Source organism: Mus musculus, chromosome 18 (assembly GCF_000001635.26).
Source record: "Mus musculus strain C57BL/6J chromosome 18, GRCm38.p6 C57BL/6J".
In the NCBI taxonomy this organism is placed as follows: Eukaryota; Metazoa; Chordata; class Mammalia; order Rodentia; family Muridae; genus Mus; species Mus musculus.
The window spans coordinates 7,330,204-7,347,325 of record NC_000084.6 but is presented as its reverse complement, the minus strand read 5'-3'; the positions used below and the strand labels follow the sequence as shown (position 1 = coordinate 7,347,325).

Sequence of the window (17,122 nt, the reverse complement as noted above, 5' to 3'; positions counted from 1 at the left end):
CAGTAAGTACAATGAGCTTTATTATTTTGAAAGCTCCATTGCATTCTATCACACAACACATTGAACTTAATAGGTAATTCTTACTAGGGAGCAAATCACATTTTATTTTTTTATTCACCAGCTCTGATATACTTAATAACTTGAAAGAAATGCCCCTAGTTGACTCAGTATTCTTTCTCCTACAACCCTCTTGCCTAAATGCTTGACCACCCACCTTATATGTCTATGTAGTCACTGCCTGATGTGAGTTGTATTGTTCTTCAGGGAATGCCTGTGTGATCCTCTGTCTATCTCATACTTCACAGGTAAGAAACTAGGGGATCTTGTGTCTTCATTTCTTTACCTGTGGCTGAGGTAAAACACCCTGGCAAAACCAGCATAGGTCCACAGCTCAAGTGTTCAATTCATCATAGAGTCAGAAAGCAGAGAAAGGAAAAACATTGTGCATGTTAGTTCAGTTCAGCTTGCTTTCCACATCTTAAACTATCCAGGATACCCTGCTTGTAGAGTAACTCTGCCCACAAATGAGATGAGTTTTTCCATATTTGTTAACACAATCTAAATAGGCTTCAGATACACCCAGAGACACTATTCTCAAGTAATGCTAGATTCTCATAAGTTTACAACATTAACCATCCTACAGGGATTCTGAACTTTGTTCACAGTCAAGTAAGTGGGGATGGCTGACTAGAAAATAGAAAGTTCTAAGTCCAGAGCACCATTGAGTCTGTGTTAAATAACACTAAGTGTTGTGATGAGCAAAGCCCTTTTTGGGTTCCTGCTGCTGAAAGCACTCCTAGCACTAAGCAGGATCCATATGCAATACTTGCTCAGCTGTCATATGGCCTCTGCTGGCATATTAGAGAACTTGAAAATGCCCTAGAACTTAAAAAGGTGAGCCAAACTAAGAAAATTCATTTGAATTCCATTTATCTTTGTAATCTTTCTCCTCCCACTCTAGGGATAAGAATTAAACTTCAAAGTTTAGGCTTTTTTTTTAATTACTTTCTGATTTTACTTTTAAAAAGAGCTGCATTTTTTGTTTTATCGGTTGCTTAAATTATAAGTAAAAAGGCTGGCCAAACATTAGTTAAGTCAACCTTGTACAAACCATACCTGTCACTGACCTTTTACACTGCTAATAGTAGTGTGTAAATTGTGATTATTGATTGTACTTAAACATGGAAATATTCAGGGCCAGGAAGTTTGATACGCATGTGTGATAAGCACATGAACGTGTGTTTAATATGAAACAAATTGAAAAGCTGGAAGTAGGAGCTGGAGAGAGAGCTCAGTTAGGAGAGTGCACTGATAGCTTCTCGGCCTTATGGCTAAGATCAAGTTTAGGAGAGTGCAGTACTCTTGTAGAGGACCCATAGCAGGTGGACCACAGATGCCTGAAATCGAGACCCAGGGCATCTTTGTCAAATTTACATTCTGTATACTTCCACACAGAAACACAAACCCATACACATAATTACATATAAAATAAAAAAATAAAATAAAAAAAAATAAAAAAAAAAAGAGGCTGGATGCAGTGGTACTAATCTCTAACAGAGCATGTGTTATGTGTGTTGGAAAATGGAGACAGGAAGATGACCCAGAAATTTTCAGATCATCTAGCATGGGGTCTACAGGAGAACAGCAGAGTCAAAGAGACCTGCCTCAGCATGGGAGGAGATGAGAACTGACTCCTGAGTGCTGTCCTCTAACTTCACATGTGACCTGCAGCATACACACAAGTAACTTATTAAAATATATTGCTATTAAGAACCTATAAAACACTCAAAAAATTGAGAATAGAAGAAAGAGGGAATAAGTCAAATAAATTTTTATTAAGAATTTGGAAGAAAGCACCTGTGGAACTCAAACACAAAGAAGAATCAGAAGAAAACTCATAACTTGGGAGAACAGAAGCAAGTCATGTGTCTCTCTTGCAGCAAAGTTAAATGGCATAAAATTATTTACTATGTGACAAATTTTCTGCTACATCAAAAAGGAAGCCAGGCATGTTTCTAGAATAGAAAGATGGGAAGAGGGTTGGCAATAACATGAAGCAAGCAGAGAACTGGGAGCACAATGACATCAGAATTGAACTCACTGTTCCTTTGTTTACTCTTAAAACCATTCTTTAAGAATCAGTGAAGGAGCCACAGGCAAAGCTCTGAAGACAACTCAAAACTTTGAGTGATACAAATGCCATATTGTTTGGGAATCACAGCTCTTCTATTATTTTGAATTTTTTTTATTTTTTTTGAGATTATAGTTACATCATTTCCCCTTCCCTTTCCTCCGCCCAAACCCTCCCATGTACCTGTACTTGCTTCTTTAACATTTTTGGTCTCTTTTGCCAGCAATTGGTGGTAGTGGTGGTGGTGGTGTTGTTGTTGGTGGTGGTGGTGGTGGTGGTGGTGTGTGTGTGTGTGTGTTCATAAATACGTATGTATATGTATAAGGAAAATAAATGCAGCGTGCTCAGTCTGTTTAGTATTACTTGTATGTATATTTTCAGGGCTGACTACTTGGTATTAGATATCTAATTAGGATGCTTATCCCTGCAGAAAATGAATTCTCCCTCCCTCACTGGTCCTTATTAGCCTATAGCTCTTCATCTAAGGGTGGACCCCATGACATCCCCACATGCATGTTGGCATGTCTACTGGTGGTATCATTGGTAATCATACTATTGAAATGTCATGAGTGTAGTTTCCCTGTCATTTCTAGAAGGCAAACCTCATTACAGTTTCTGTTTTTCTGGCTGTTTTAATCCCGTCCATCCCCTCCCCTGCAACTTCCAAAATGTTCCTCTAGCCTTAAGTATAGGGGTTGTGTTGTAGATGAATCAACTGGAGCTGTAATGAGAAGCTTTTAAAATGAGGGGCAGGAGCCACCTTACCTGTGGGTATAAGGGTGATAAGTATTTAGAATGAGTTTAATGCTTACATGTATTACATGTAATTTTAGGTAAATATAAAGTAATATGATTCTCTCTGACAGTGTTTCTCAGCTTGTGGGTCCCAACCCCTTTGGAGAGTACATCAAACAGCTTTTACATAGGGATCAGCTAAGACCATTGGAAAATACAGATATTTACATTACAATTCATAATAGTAGAAAAATTACAGTTATGAAGTGGCAACAAAAATCATTTTCTGGTTGGGGGTCAGTGCTTTATTAAACTGTGTTAAAGAATCGCAGCATTAAGAAGGTTGGGGACCAGAGCTCTGGCTGTTCTAACATCCTGACTGCTAGTTATAGTTCGTCACTCCTTTTCTTCTGCATTTTTCCCAATTAAAGCTTAACCCACACTTTCCCCTTTCATATTAACTCTATCCTGTTATTTTTCTTTTTAGAGCTCCTTCCCTACTCACCCAATGGCCCCCTTTGTTTTTTTAGTTTCTGCTCTTTCTCCAAGTATCTGAACATTTGCAACTAGGAACCTCACATGAGAGAATACAGTGTTTGTCTTCTAGGTCTGGATTACCTCACTCAGTTCTAGTTGCATCCATCTATCTGCAGCTTTCATGATTTTGCTTTTCTTGCCAGATGATGAGTATTCTATAGTGTATATGCACCACATTTGCATTACCCAGTCATTAGCTAAGGACATTTAGATTTTGTCCATCTCCTAAGCTATTGTGAATAGAACAACAAGAACACAGCTAACAAGTATTTGTGGAGTAGGATATTGGGTCTTTTGGGCATATGCCAAGGAGTGGTATAGCTGCATCATATGATAAATTTATTTTTAGCTTTTTGAGAATTCTCTACACTGCTTTCCAGAGCGGCTATGCCACTTAGCAATTCCATTAAGAGTGAATGACAGTCCCTCTCCCCACCTCCTGTCCAGCATTTGTTTTCTTTTAGCCATTCTGACGTTGGGGAGATGAACTCTCAGAGATGTTTGCTTTCTATTGCTGTGACAAAAACCATGAGCAAAAACAACTTTGGGAGGAAAGGGTTTATTTAACTCATGCTTCCATCCTTGAGAAGAGCCAGCAGGAACTCAGGAATCTGGAAGCAAGCACTGAGGCAAACACCATGGAAAATATAGCTTATTGGTTTGCTCTTCATGTTGCTAAGTAGCTTTCTTGAGCCAAATAGGACCATCTGTGCAGGGGTGTCATTCCCCACAGTGGGCTAGGCCCTTCCACAAATAATTAATTGAAAAGAAAAAAGGAAAAACACCTATAAACATGCCATGCCCAAGAGAAAATTTGATGCAGGCAATCCCTCAAGGCTTTTTTTCCCCACATTTCATATATGTCTAGATTTGTGTCAAGCTGACAAAACTAAACATAGAAATAAAGTGAAATTTCAGCGTATCCATAAAATAACAATGAGACAATCCAAATCTATGGAATAAGACTAAGATGGAGCTAAATGCTTCTAAAGGGATAGAAAAAAAATAATGGCTCCAGCCACTTGGGAAAGAATAACACAAGTGAGATTTTGGCTTACTTACTGAATTTCCTAGGAATGCACGACCATGTAAATCAAAAGATTATACTTCTTTCCCCCAAGAACTTAAATAAGCCTTTGCCCTCTGAAGCATAACATGACTACTAGCAAAGCCCCTGGTAGCTTTCAAGCCTTCAGTGTAGTATGTCTGTGTACTCTTGCTGAGCAATGTACAATAACTACATATTCAATCACTATTGCCTTCTAGGGAAGTCGCTTGAACATCTATGAATCAAAATATCTATTGTTCTTATTTTTAATGGACTTCCTTCTATTTCTCCCTTTTACCAGAACAGAAGAACAGAATGGTGTGGGAGACCTCCTTAGGTCAGGGAGGCCTCAGGAGCCCCCAAAACAATGTAGGCTTTTGTCAGTCTTCTTGGTCACCCACCAAATAGAGGCAATGGTCTTACTGCTCCTCAGTTGTAAGATGCTAAGAAAACAAGATGGAACTGAGCTGGCAACTTTCTCCCTGCAGGCACTCTCTTGTTTAAACTCCCAAGGGTCATGATAATAATAAATGGGCAAAGATTCAAACGAACACTTCACAGAAGAAACGTACAAATGCATCTGTCCTAAGAGCACAGAAAGAAATTCAGCTTTATCAGCCAACAGAGAAAGGCAAATTAAAACTATACAGAGATGCTACTGTATATACTTTCTGGTCAAAAGTGCAGACTGACCTTCAACAAGGATGTGAAACAATTAGAAATCTTGCTGTTATATGAAAGGAAAGTGGTGCTGGACAGTAATTCTGGTGGTCCCTAAGCATCATACCATGCAACCTTCCATTCTTATGGATTTACCAATGACATGTGGAAGTGCCTGGTCATGTAAAGACTTCTACACAACTATTTATCTTAGTATTATTTGTAATAGTCCAAATTGATGTTGACATAAGTGTCTAAAAAATTAGTATCTGTCCAATTACATGGAGTAAAATACCACATTAGAAGGTAATAAACCAATGAAACATGCAATAATATGGATTACTATTTCTATTCCAGTTATCCTGAATTCAAAAAATAGTACAGAAAATATGCTGCATGATTCTGCATATAGGATTTTCAAAGTAATCTACATCACCAGAAGACAGATCAGCGGAGGCAAGGTATAGGGTAGGGTATGACAGAAAGGGGCACAAAGAACTTGTGGAAATGGTTGATTCAACTGGCCATTTGAATTGTGGTAATGACTTCTAAGATAGGTCAAGTTGATCAAAGTGTGTTGTCCTTTCTCATAATTCAGTGTACTCCATGAAGTTTTAAGAAATTAGATACATTATCTGAAAAAATTTTTAAAATTGAGTGTAGAGACTTGGCTTTCAGGCAAAACAACTAATTCTTTTTAAAAATCCATTCCCTAGCTGAATATTGAACCTCCTCTCCAACCTGGGAGCCTTTCAGCACCTCACATGCATCCACTAGTGCTAGCAAGACTATATTCTAGTTATGTGTTGTTTGGTTTATCTACTCCTGCCTTTTCATCTCTGAAAGGTGAGTTCAGAAATATTGAATTTCTCAGTTTCCACCCTCCTGCCTGTGGTGTGTGGTTTGTGAGAAGGTGAGAGAAGAAATAAATGGACTGGGCACGGCAAAGCAGGACCACTGGGTAGTCTATAGAAGTGCTGCTTTTGGCACTGATGTTGAGATAGGAAGGGCACCAAAGTTGTGTTAATCCTTGCACAAGAAAGTCCCCTCTTCTGTGTGAGATGTGCTGAGAGTTCAAGAAGCCTCAATCTTCTTAAATTAGGAGCAGAATTGTCTATAGAGAGTACATTTTTGGATAGTTTAGTAACTTTATTTTTATTTACTGTCATCCCCACTGACTGGTGTAGGCTAATATATGGATTCTCTGTCTTTGTTCTTATGTGTCCTGATTCTGTGGCCAAACTGCCTGGTGTGATTATTATTGTCTGAATTATCCAGAGCAGATCTGGCTTGAGGTGGTATCTGGTGTTGGTATCCTGCAACACCATCAAGACTTGGTTGTCTGTGGCTTAGTTCTGTCCATTGGCTTTCTTCCGTACACTGGCTTTATTCTCAGATGGTTTCTCCATTAGAAGTTGCAAACTAGCTGGACCAAGAACCAGTTCCAACAGCTGAAAGAATAGGAGGTTTCTGGGAACTTGATGGAGGCTGCTGTTTGCTTCAACGGACTAAAGTGTTCTGGGCTCCAACCCCAGATCTGAGGTGCCTATGATTACAGCAAGGAGTGGTTGCATGAGACAGTAGTATTTGAATTTGCCAGAGAGCCTGATAAAACACATCTTGCTGGCTTCTGGGGCCACCACACAGTGTGATTCAGGGATTCTGGGAGCTGTGTTTTTAGAAAGGCTTCAAAACTTGCTAAACACTGTAAATCCTAGAACTGGTTCTGAGAATCCTTCCTCTGTGGGCAACTGGGATAAGGGGACTTAAGAGAGGAAATGTCTGCTTGGCCTGGCTGATACCTGTGAACTCTGTCTTTCTAAGTTCAGACTGAAGGCACACCCTTAGTTGGATGGCCTTTGGAGATGGGGCTTTGGGAGACTCAAATGAGTCTCAGAGTTGGGCCATCCTGGGAACGTTAGTAACTAGAAAAGAGAACAAGAGCATGCTCTCAACATGTGAAAACAGCATGGAGGGATCTGTCTACAGACCAAAAAGACACTTCCCAAGGACTCAACAAATGGGTTTTGGTTCCTGGCTTCTAGGACAGCAAGAAGCAAGTGTCTGTTGTCCAAGCTGCCCAGTGCTTGACGGTGTTTCAATAGTAGCTCCAGAACACTGACAAGGATGTGGGAGAAAAAACTGAAACCATATTGCCCATGAGTGTGTAAAAAGGTACAAGTACTCTGAAAAGCTGCAGTATTCAAAGCAAACACGTGAATACCATAGCTCTGAGCATATGCACTCCTGGCCTTTTATATCAGGAAAAAATATGTGTCTACAAGGAGTACAAAGAATACATTCTAAAATTCAAGAGTGCCTAAGAGCACAGTGCAAGTTAACCAGAACTGATTCTGTATTGTGAGTAGGAAGTACAAAGAAACTTTATTAGGGTTCCTTCTAGCTTCACTATACAGACCCTGCCTGCCCTGCACGTGGGCTATAGGGCAGCTCCACCACCACCTTCATGGGTCTCCATCTGGAAGCCCAGGATGCAAAGGACGTGACACTAGTGTACCACCCAGCATGGATAGGCTAGGGGAATAGGTGTGGGGATGGATAGAGAGGCCGTACATGCCAGCATGTACTGTACATGTGCTCTCTGCTCCCTCTGTGAACCCTGCTGCTTTGCCCTGTCCTCTTGTCCTGGACGCTATTGTTCACATGGCCCAGATCTTTCTCTGGGCCCTGGGTTAAGGGTTCTTTTCTTTTAAAATGACTCTGCAGCTTCTGAGGAATGAACTTGTTGATGGCCATGACAAACCTACAGTTTTTGGTTTGGTTTGGTTTTATTGTGTGTTTTATTTTGTTTTGTTTTACCTCTTCTTTTTTAAAAATGTAAATATTTTTACTTATTCATGTTATATCCCATTCACTGCTCCTTTCCTACCAGTCGACCCCTCCCACAACCCTTCTCCCCTTCTCCTTTGGGCAGTAAGGACCCCACCCTGGCCTTCAGGTCTCTACAAGGCTGGGCACTTCCTCTCTCACTAAGGCCAGACAAGGCTGCCCAGCTCGTAGAACATTATTCCATGTACGTACAGGCAACAGCTTTTGGGATATCCTCTGCTCCAGTAGTTCATTTAGGACCCACACGAAAGTAAAGCCGAATATTAGCTACATACGAATGGAGGGATTTTGATTGTGATCTTGCAGTATTTTTATTGGTCAGATCTTTCTTTTTAGCCTACACGAACATACTATTAAGTTCATTCACAGTTTTGCAGGGCCTCTCTGGTTTTTTCATCTTATGATTAAGGCCTTCCTGAAAGTAGTCTAAAGTCTGCCTGAGAACTTGGTGCTCACCTACTTATCATGTTCCTAGGGAGATGTGCTTTCAAGGTGACTGGCTCTATTATCTTCATAGAGGGTCCAGTGTTGGCAGTGAGAATTTTTCATGGTGGATCTTCTCCACCATCTGCTTTTTATTTTTCTTTTCCCAGCTTTTGTACATGACTTACAATTTGTGTTTGTTAAGTCAGCTCAAATCCTGGGCCATTTGGGACCCTCTTTTCTGAATCTTCCTTGCTTTCTCTTCTTTTTCTTCTTTTTCTCTTTCTTCTCTTCTGATCAGCAGCCTTTCTCCACAGCCTTGGAATCACTGCTTCAGGCCATGTCAAAGTGAAAGCCAAAACAAGAGCCAATCAGGAAAGCACCCCTGCAACTTATGCTGGGTGTTCTTCTGGAAGAAGAAGAAGGAATCAAGTCAGGAGGCAACTAGACATATACTGTGGCATTGGGTCCCTGGTTAGGTCTTCTCACATACACACACCCACAATCTGAGGCCATTGACTGGAAGTTTGGGGCATCCTAAGTCCAGCCCTGAGCCTTTCAACCAATGGTATGAGGACTATGTGTGCACAGGTGGTCAAGGTACGTATCATACTGGCCCTCAAAGGCTATTTCCATATCAAGCTCATCACAGTTACAGCTGGACCATTTCAAGATTATGCTCACTCAGGAAAGTCCTTGAGTTAGACTCTTAGGAGTCTTATCTCGCCTCCTAAGCTGTACATGCCCCCTTGCAGTACGGGTTGATCCTACATTAGAAACCATAGTTGGGAGCGTTGTGCTGACTATTGCCATAGCTGTAACTATAGTTCTTATAGCTTGTATTTGGCCCAGAATTCTACATTCTATATCCATAATCATAGGAGGGTACAGTACTGGTGTCCACATATATTGACTGCAAGGTGGTTTGAGATGTCTGGATGAAGCCTATGTAGCTCACAGCACCATTTCACGGGCAATGTGACAGTGGAAGCTGGCCTGCTTCTTCTCTGTCTGAAGCTGTTGTATGGTTTAGCAAAACAAAAAACAAAAAAAACAAACAAAAAAAAAACCTTTTGAAATTTTATTTTGAGACTTTGATCACATATTTGCCAAGGCTATCATAATAAAGCAGCTGGAAAACAATCAGAATTTGGGAGTTTGTGAAAACATCTTGTGACCTTTAGTCAAGGTTTCTATGAGGAATACAAATTAGACTATAAGCTACTTTCCTGGAGGCACAGAAAACAACACAGTGATTGCTGTCCTAACCAGTCTATGCTGGACTTGTATGCTTGGCCACTGCATACAGGGCTCTTCTGTAACCCACGAGGGAGCCCACAGTCCTCATCATGGCTTTGATCATGGGTGCTTCCCTTAACTTACTATAAAAATTAGGGGAAATCATAAAAATGTAAAATGATTCATATCATATATTTCATACACTCTTAAATTCTCACCCTGTGCTATAATGTACACAAAGAGGGCCTTGGGATGTGGCTTAGTTGTAGAGTGCTTGACAAGCATGCAAGAGGCCCTAGGTTTGGTCCCACTCACTGCAAAAATACAATTATAGAGAAGGCAGCAAGGTGGCTTAACAGGTGAAAGCCTCATGATCTGAGTGAGACCAAGCTTAGGAACCCACAGAATGGAAGCAGAGAATTGATTCCCACAAGCTGTCCTCTGATTTATACACAGGCACCATGGTATGTGTGCACAAATATGGATACACCACACACACACACATACACAAAACTTTTAAAGTAATATTAAATACAATAAACGGTAGGAAAAAAAAGAAACTGAAAATCTCACATGCCCTGATGTGAAAAAATATTTAAAGAAGACTTTGGATTCATATAAAATTGTATTATTGAACAGTAGATGAATTAAAGTATTTTCTAATAATTTTTTATCCTTTTACATTTCTTTTGGAATCATTTTGACTAACAGGTGGCCCTACTATGTTGAAGAAGTAGTTTTTATTTCTGTCTTGAGAGAGCTTTTTGTTGATTGGCCACTGGCCTGGACATCCAATCAGCAGGAGACTTACAACACTGAAAATGCTCAATTACTTCACAAACTAAGCTGAAGCCAGAGGAAGCAGGAAGCAGGAATTGCTGTAACAGCCAATGACTCAGGTCTGCGTCCCCACTGCTCATCCATCCTAACACCTTAGGTCACACATTAATGACAAGACAAATGGGAGACAGGCTACATCTGTATTTGCAGAGAAGTCATAAAGCTGTCAAATTAGTATTGACGAGACTCAATATCTAGTGTTGATGAAAGGGCCATTCTCATCCCCTCCCAGGAGCCATCTCACCAGTGTGAGGTAAGGAGAGGCTTTGCTGACTTCACTGGACCATGGATCAGTATTGGAGCTTGCTCTAACTCATGAGTTTCAATGATATGAGCCAATAAATTTCCTTTACTGATGGAATTTTGTTTTCTCTTTGTTTCTAAGCAGATAAAAAGAGCAACCTTTTTGCAGGGAGTCTGGCAGGAGATGATATCTAAAAGTGAATTTAAAAGTTCAACCCAGGGCTGGAGAAATGGCTCAGAAGTTAAGAGCTGTAGTTGCTCTTCCAAGGACCAATGTTCAATTCCCAGCACCCCCATGCAGTTCATAACTATCTATGACTACAGTTGCAGGGGAATTCAATGCCCTCTGACCTCTGTAAGCATAAGACAGGTGAGTTACCACATACACACATATGTACACCCATGCAGATACAAAATACAAATTTGAAAAATTAAACCTCTCAATAAGGCAACCCGCCTGTCTTCTTCCTTAGAGAAATTTTGAGAAATATATTATTGTTTTTTTTTTTAATTTCTATTTGGGGCATTTCAAATACAGATGTTTTAATGCCCCGCTGATCTTTTAGTGCCCCTCCCAGGCTGATGCTATCAACAGTGGCCCAGCTGGACTTCCATTTATTCTGCCTCTGATGTTGTAAATTTTCTGTGCCCATAGGCCAGTGGATGAATTACAGTAAGACATAGACTCCTCCCAGCGGATCACAGCAGAACATAACTTGCATCTGTTAACCTAACAGCCCTGGTCCTGCTCATCCTGGGAGCTATTTGTTCACCCCCCTCTCCAACCCTGCTGAGATAGTCACAGCTGAGAATGACACAGTCAGTTGCTGGTGCAACATGGAGGCAAGAAGGTGGGAGAAGCTAGGGTTTTCTTTCTCCTACTCTTTATCTGGCTCATGCTGAATCTATCTCATCTGATACCCCACTGATGCCCTTGGTCTTGGTATCCTGACTCTGATGGAGCAGTGGCTTTCTGGAACTGTAAATCTCTGACTCCCTGTTTGCTGTTGAGTATGTCAGATGTGTGAAGTTTCCTGCAGCAGGCCCTCATTAAATACTCATGGCTCCTGTTCCGGGATTGGATCCTGACTTATGAAGCAGGAATTCAAGGACTGCAGAAGGAAGAGTTGAACTGTGTGGCTACCTGCTGGTATCTTGCTGAAAGTTATTGTCTGCCCCATACTTAATAAGCGTGTTTGTTATTATTTTCCTCACATTTTCAACATTGCTCCTGTTTATGACTTGAAGTTACACTTCAGCTTGTAAATGAGATTTCTTGTTTTCTAGTTACTGTATCTTGGCATGATGTTTTTCAAACCCCATTTTATTATGTTCCACACTTAAAAAGCCACCTGGATATGCTCCCTTTCTGGTCTTTTTGTTAAAGTATCTTTAAGCCCCTCACATGTTTTTGTAATGTGTAAGGCAGACTCTGTTACGACAGAAAAGTTTCAAAAGACTTGTGCAGCTGGGAGCTTTTTGATGATTTCATTTTATAAGCCCCTTGGAATGAATGTGGGCATTAAAAGGCACCGTGAATACAGTATCAGTTTAACAAGATTTGAGTGGCCTTCTTTTTACAGAGAACTTAACATTTCTAGACATTGAGATTCCACCAGTGCCTTTCTCTATAATGTGTTAAAAAAATGAAATTTAGCAGACATATAAAATGGGAAAATAGAAAAGTTGTCATAAATCTTTTGTATTAAAGTGTTTTCAATTGCTTCAGAAGGAAACAGGACTAGAAAGTCCAGGTGCTGTTTGTTAGAGCAGAGGGCTGCTGCCTCTGCATCATGATGGGATGTAATGAAAGAAACTGAAGCTCACAGGTCACATGCTTGCAGGGAACTCGGAGAATTCAGATCCATCTGGCCTCTCTGCACATAGCAGGGGTGCAAAGGGCCTGCTAAAGCAGTGGCAACTGCACAATGAGGGAGAATTCTCCAGACCCTTCTATGTGGCAGGCCCAGATCTGCCCTGGTTCCTGGCCACAAGCCTCTCCATGTGAGTAGCAAGTGGGCCTCCTGACAATGGGCAACCTAAGCTGCCTCTCCAGGCTTCTGTGCCTGCTCACTATGATGGGGAACTCAGCCATGAGGACCACCAGCATATTGTCCCAAGAAAGGATAAGGAAGCTGTGCCACTAGGTCTAGAAGAATTAGATCTCTAAGGTTTTTGGATCTCCCAAGCCTGAGTACTGGGGTACACTGGAGATCAGCTGTAACATGGGCCAGCCACATTCCCTCACACAATGTTTTCTTCTCTTTTGGGGGACTTGGTTTAGGGGATCATCTTTGCTTCAATATCTTGACTTAGAATATTTACATATAATTGGAAAACTTTCTGAGTAAGTATTCTCACTTTCCCATCTTTAAATGGTGGTATACTATTCCATCACATGAATAGTAAGTATTTCTCTAAAGCAGTGGTATATTAGTGCCTATTTGAGGTGTTTACAGATTTTGTGCTAACAAAGACTCTGCATCATGATATCTACAGGTATTTTTATTTGATGAGATGTCTTAGCAATCTGTATGTGATGACTTTCTTGCATAGGAATTTCAAGGGCATATAGGTGCTACATGTTGATGAGCCTTACTATGATCTTGGAATATTCTAGTTTATAGTCACACAGACTTAAATAATGCTTATACAATTATCACTGTTCCCCTTTAGAGTTTGGAATTATGCAACTTGGTTATTTAACATTGTCGTTAAGACTGGAAGCCATGGAGATATATGAGAACAGGTAAAGGACATAGGAATAGTTTTGCTGGCAAGTAAGGGCATACAGTGTTCTGGAAGAGAGATCAGCATGAGCTGATTCTCACTGTGAGGTGATGCCGAGCTTCTCTTCTGCCAAACTGTAGGTCGCTGCCCATTGGTCATTACTTATTTTTTGAAGGGCAGAAACAGACTGTGAATTGTACTGTGTTTAGTGCAGCACAATGTTTAGCATATAGAATGGGCATCCTTTTTATTTGCAGGAATGTGTACATGTGTTGTGTATGTCTGTGTTTATGCATGTTTGTACGTGTGAAGGTGAGTGTGTATGTGCACTGGTGCTCATGTATACAGAGGCCCGAGGTCAGAGTTGTCTGTCTTCCTCCATCACTCACCCTTTGGATACTGAGGCTGAATCTCCCACTGAGCCTAAAGCTCACAGGTTCAACTACTCTACCTGGCTGGCTGGCACTGGGGATGCCATCTCTGACTCAAGACCTCTGGGATGATAAGCAGTCTGCCGGGCTCATGGCATTTGTGTCGGTTCTGAACTCTGGTCCCTGTGCTTAGTGCTCTACTCACTGAGCCACCCCTAAGTCCTGCCATCCCATTCTTAACCCATATTTTTATATCATTCAAGTAAATCATGATATGTGCATAATTTTTCATCATGCTTTATAAATTTGACATTAATGGGGTGTGCATACTAATAAGCAGAATTACAAGATGAAGAATTGAACCTTTTATATTCAAATTTTCACTTTTACTCACAAATGTCATTGTTGCTGGAAGTAGGCATAGACTTTTGTTTGTAGAGCTTGCCAGGCTCTTGCTCTCAGAACTGAAACTCTGTCTCTCTCACAGGATGTGCTCAAAGGACAAGAGTATGACAGACTCTTCAGCACTATCCGTGTCAGTTTTCCTTTCTTGAGCTGGGATCTCACTGTGTTGCCATGGCTGGCCTTGTGCTCCCAGAAATCTGCCTGACTCACCTCCAAGTGCTGGAATTAAAGGTGTACCACCACACCCAGTCTTCATGTCACTTTTTAGTATTTGTAAAGATTAATGCGACTATCTGCTCTTCCACCTTTCTCAGACAGAAGTATCTTAGTAAATTTTGAGCACACTGGGTTCATTTTTAATAGGCAGCAGAACATGAAAAATTCAATCTGATTGTGCAAGTCTACATGAAAAAGAAAAACTATATTTTCTTCCAATTGTGTTTTCCAAAAATGTAGTTTTCCTTACTGAATTTGCCATCTATTGACCTTTCTATGCACTGACTTAAGAACAGAATCAATTATTTATCAAACAAAGTTACAGAACTGAGTAGACCCTCTGTTAACATACTGCCAAGAATACACTGATTGTTTAACATCAGGATGTAAATTTGTCTTAGAAGTGGCTGCTTGCCAATGTTCAGCATAGATGATTAAAGGGTTTTAAACATATAATTGTGTGATTACTTTCAGGACATATGAACTAGGATAATAGAAACAGTAGTTATTATAACTTACACATTTGTTGCTATAAGATGTAGGATCAATTACAGAGATGAACATTCCAGCTTTACTAAGTTTAGACATCTTTGGGGAAGCTGACAGACAAACCTTGGGGTGGACCAGAAATCATGCCCTTCATCTCTTTCACTATGCTGGTGTCAGCCTGGTGCATCAGATTTCCAGGTAAATGTAACCGTCACACACTTCTATTTGTTCCCTCTAATCTTTTGCTCTCTTGTAGTTTGGGAGTGCTAACTTCCAACTCTGGGTTTGACTTGGATCCTATACAGGACTTTCTGAAGTCCTTTTCTATTTGCTGTAATACCTTCCTGTCTGGCTTTGACCTCTTTGGGTTCTGGATAACACCCATAGTGACAGTCACTGCTTTGTAACTGTCAAAGTCTTGCTTAAAACTTTATAAAAGAGTTGACTGAGGAAGGGAAGTGTGGCTTTTTCAACAACAACAACAAAAACCAAATGTGAGTAGCCATTTGAGATAGCAAACATTTCCCCAAAGTATAAAATTAGCATACTCCAAACTCCAACACTATTTAAATCGCCTACAAAAGTAATTTTATGACATGTAAATATAACTATGTGGATAAACAGAAATGGAACCACAAATGAAATCCCATTACTTATGAAACACAGATGATTTTTTATTAAACTAATAATATATTTTAAAATATACAACTTACTATTGACATTTTTTAAGTCATCAAAATAATTTATAATAGTTAAATACCTCTTAAATATACATGATATCTTCTGAAGCTAAAAGTAACATGCACTCAACCAGTTTCTAAAATCTGTTTGGAACATTAAACATGATAGAAGTAGAAAAAAAATCTCTTATGAAGTCCTCTACAAAAGGAAATTGTGAAAAGTTCCTGATTAGAGAGAAACCGTTCCATCTCCAAAGGAAAATATGCAGCATAGCTGTGGCTTCATAGAATGAATTGGGTAGTAATCCTTCTGTTTCTATTTTGTGGAATAGTTTGAAGAGTATTGGTATTAGGTCTTCTTTAAAGGTCTGATAGAATTCTGCAACAAACCCATCTAGTCTTGGGCTTTTTTTTAGTTGGGAGACTTTTAATGACTGCTTCTATTTCTTTAGGGGTTATGGGATTATTCAGATTATCTGCTCCTTATTTAACTTTGATATTTAATATCTGTCTAGAAAATTGTCCATTTCATACAGATTTTCCAGTTTTGTTGAATATAGGCTTTTGTAGTAGGATCTGATGATTTTCTGAATTTCCTCAGTTTCTGTTATGTCTCCCTTTGCATTTCTGATTTTTTAAAATTTAGATACTGTCTCTGTGCTCTCTGGTTAGTCTGCTAAGGATTAACCTATCTTGTTGATTTTCTTAAAGAACTAGCTTCTGTTTTTTATGATTCTTTGTATAGTTCTTTTTATTTCTATTTGGTTGATTTCAGTCCTGACTTATTATTTCCTGCCATCTACTCCTCTTGGGTGTATTTGCTTCTTTTTGTTCTAGAGCTTTCTGGTGTTCTGTCAAGCTGCTAGTGTATGCTCTCTCCAGTTTCTTTTTGGAGGCACTCAGAGATATGAGTTTTCCTCTTAGCATTGCTTTCATTGTATCCCATAAGTTTCGGTATATTGTGCCTTCATTTTCACTGAATTCTAAAAACTCTTTAATTTCTTTCTATATTTCATTCTTGACCACGTTATCACTGAGTAGAGGGTTGTTCAGCTTCCATGTGTATGTGGGCTTTCTAGAGTTTTTGCTATTATTGAAGATCAATCAGCCTTAGTCTATGCTGATCTGATAAGATCCATGGGATTATTTCAATCTTCTTGTATTTGTTGAGGCCTATTTTGTGACCAATCTTATTTTATGGTCAATTTTGGAAAAGGTATGATGAGGTGCTGAGAAGAAAGTATATTCTTTTGTTTCAGGAGTGAAATGTTCTATAGATATCTGTTAAATCCATTTTGTCCATAACTTCTGTTGGTTTCACTGTGTCTCTGTTTAGTTTGTGATTCTATGATCTGTCCATTGCTGACAGTGGGGTGTTGAAGTCTCCCACTATTATTGTGTAAGGTGCAATATGTGCTTTGAGCTTTAGTAAAGTTTCTTTTATAAATATGGTTGCCCTTGCATTTGGAGCATGTTCAGAATTCAGAGTTCTTCTTGGTAGATTTTTCCTTGGATGAGTATGAAC

General features: G+C 39.8%; 1 long non-coding RNA gene across 1 annotated transcript; it reads left to right on the top strand.

Moving 5' to 3' along the window:
• The first annotated feature begins 587 nt into the window (after positions 1-587).
• On the top strand, positions 588-14,881 carry Gm34979. Its single transcript, XR_877174.3, has 2 exons — positions 588-11,076; positions 11,362-14,881. It is a non-coding gene; the product is annotated as a predicted gene, 34979 (long non-coding RNA).
• The last annotated feature ends 2,241 nt before the right edge of the window (positions 14,882-17,122 follow it).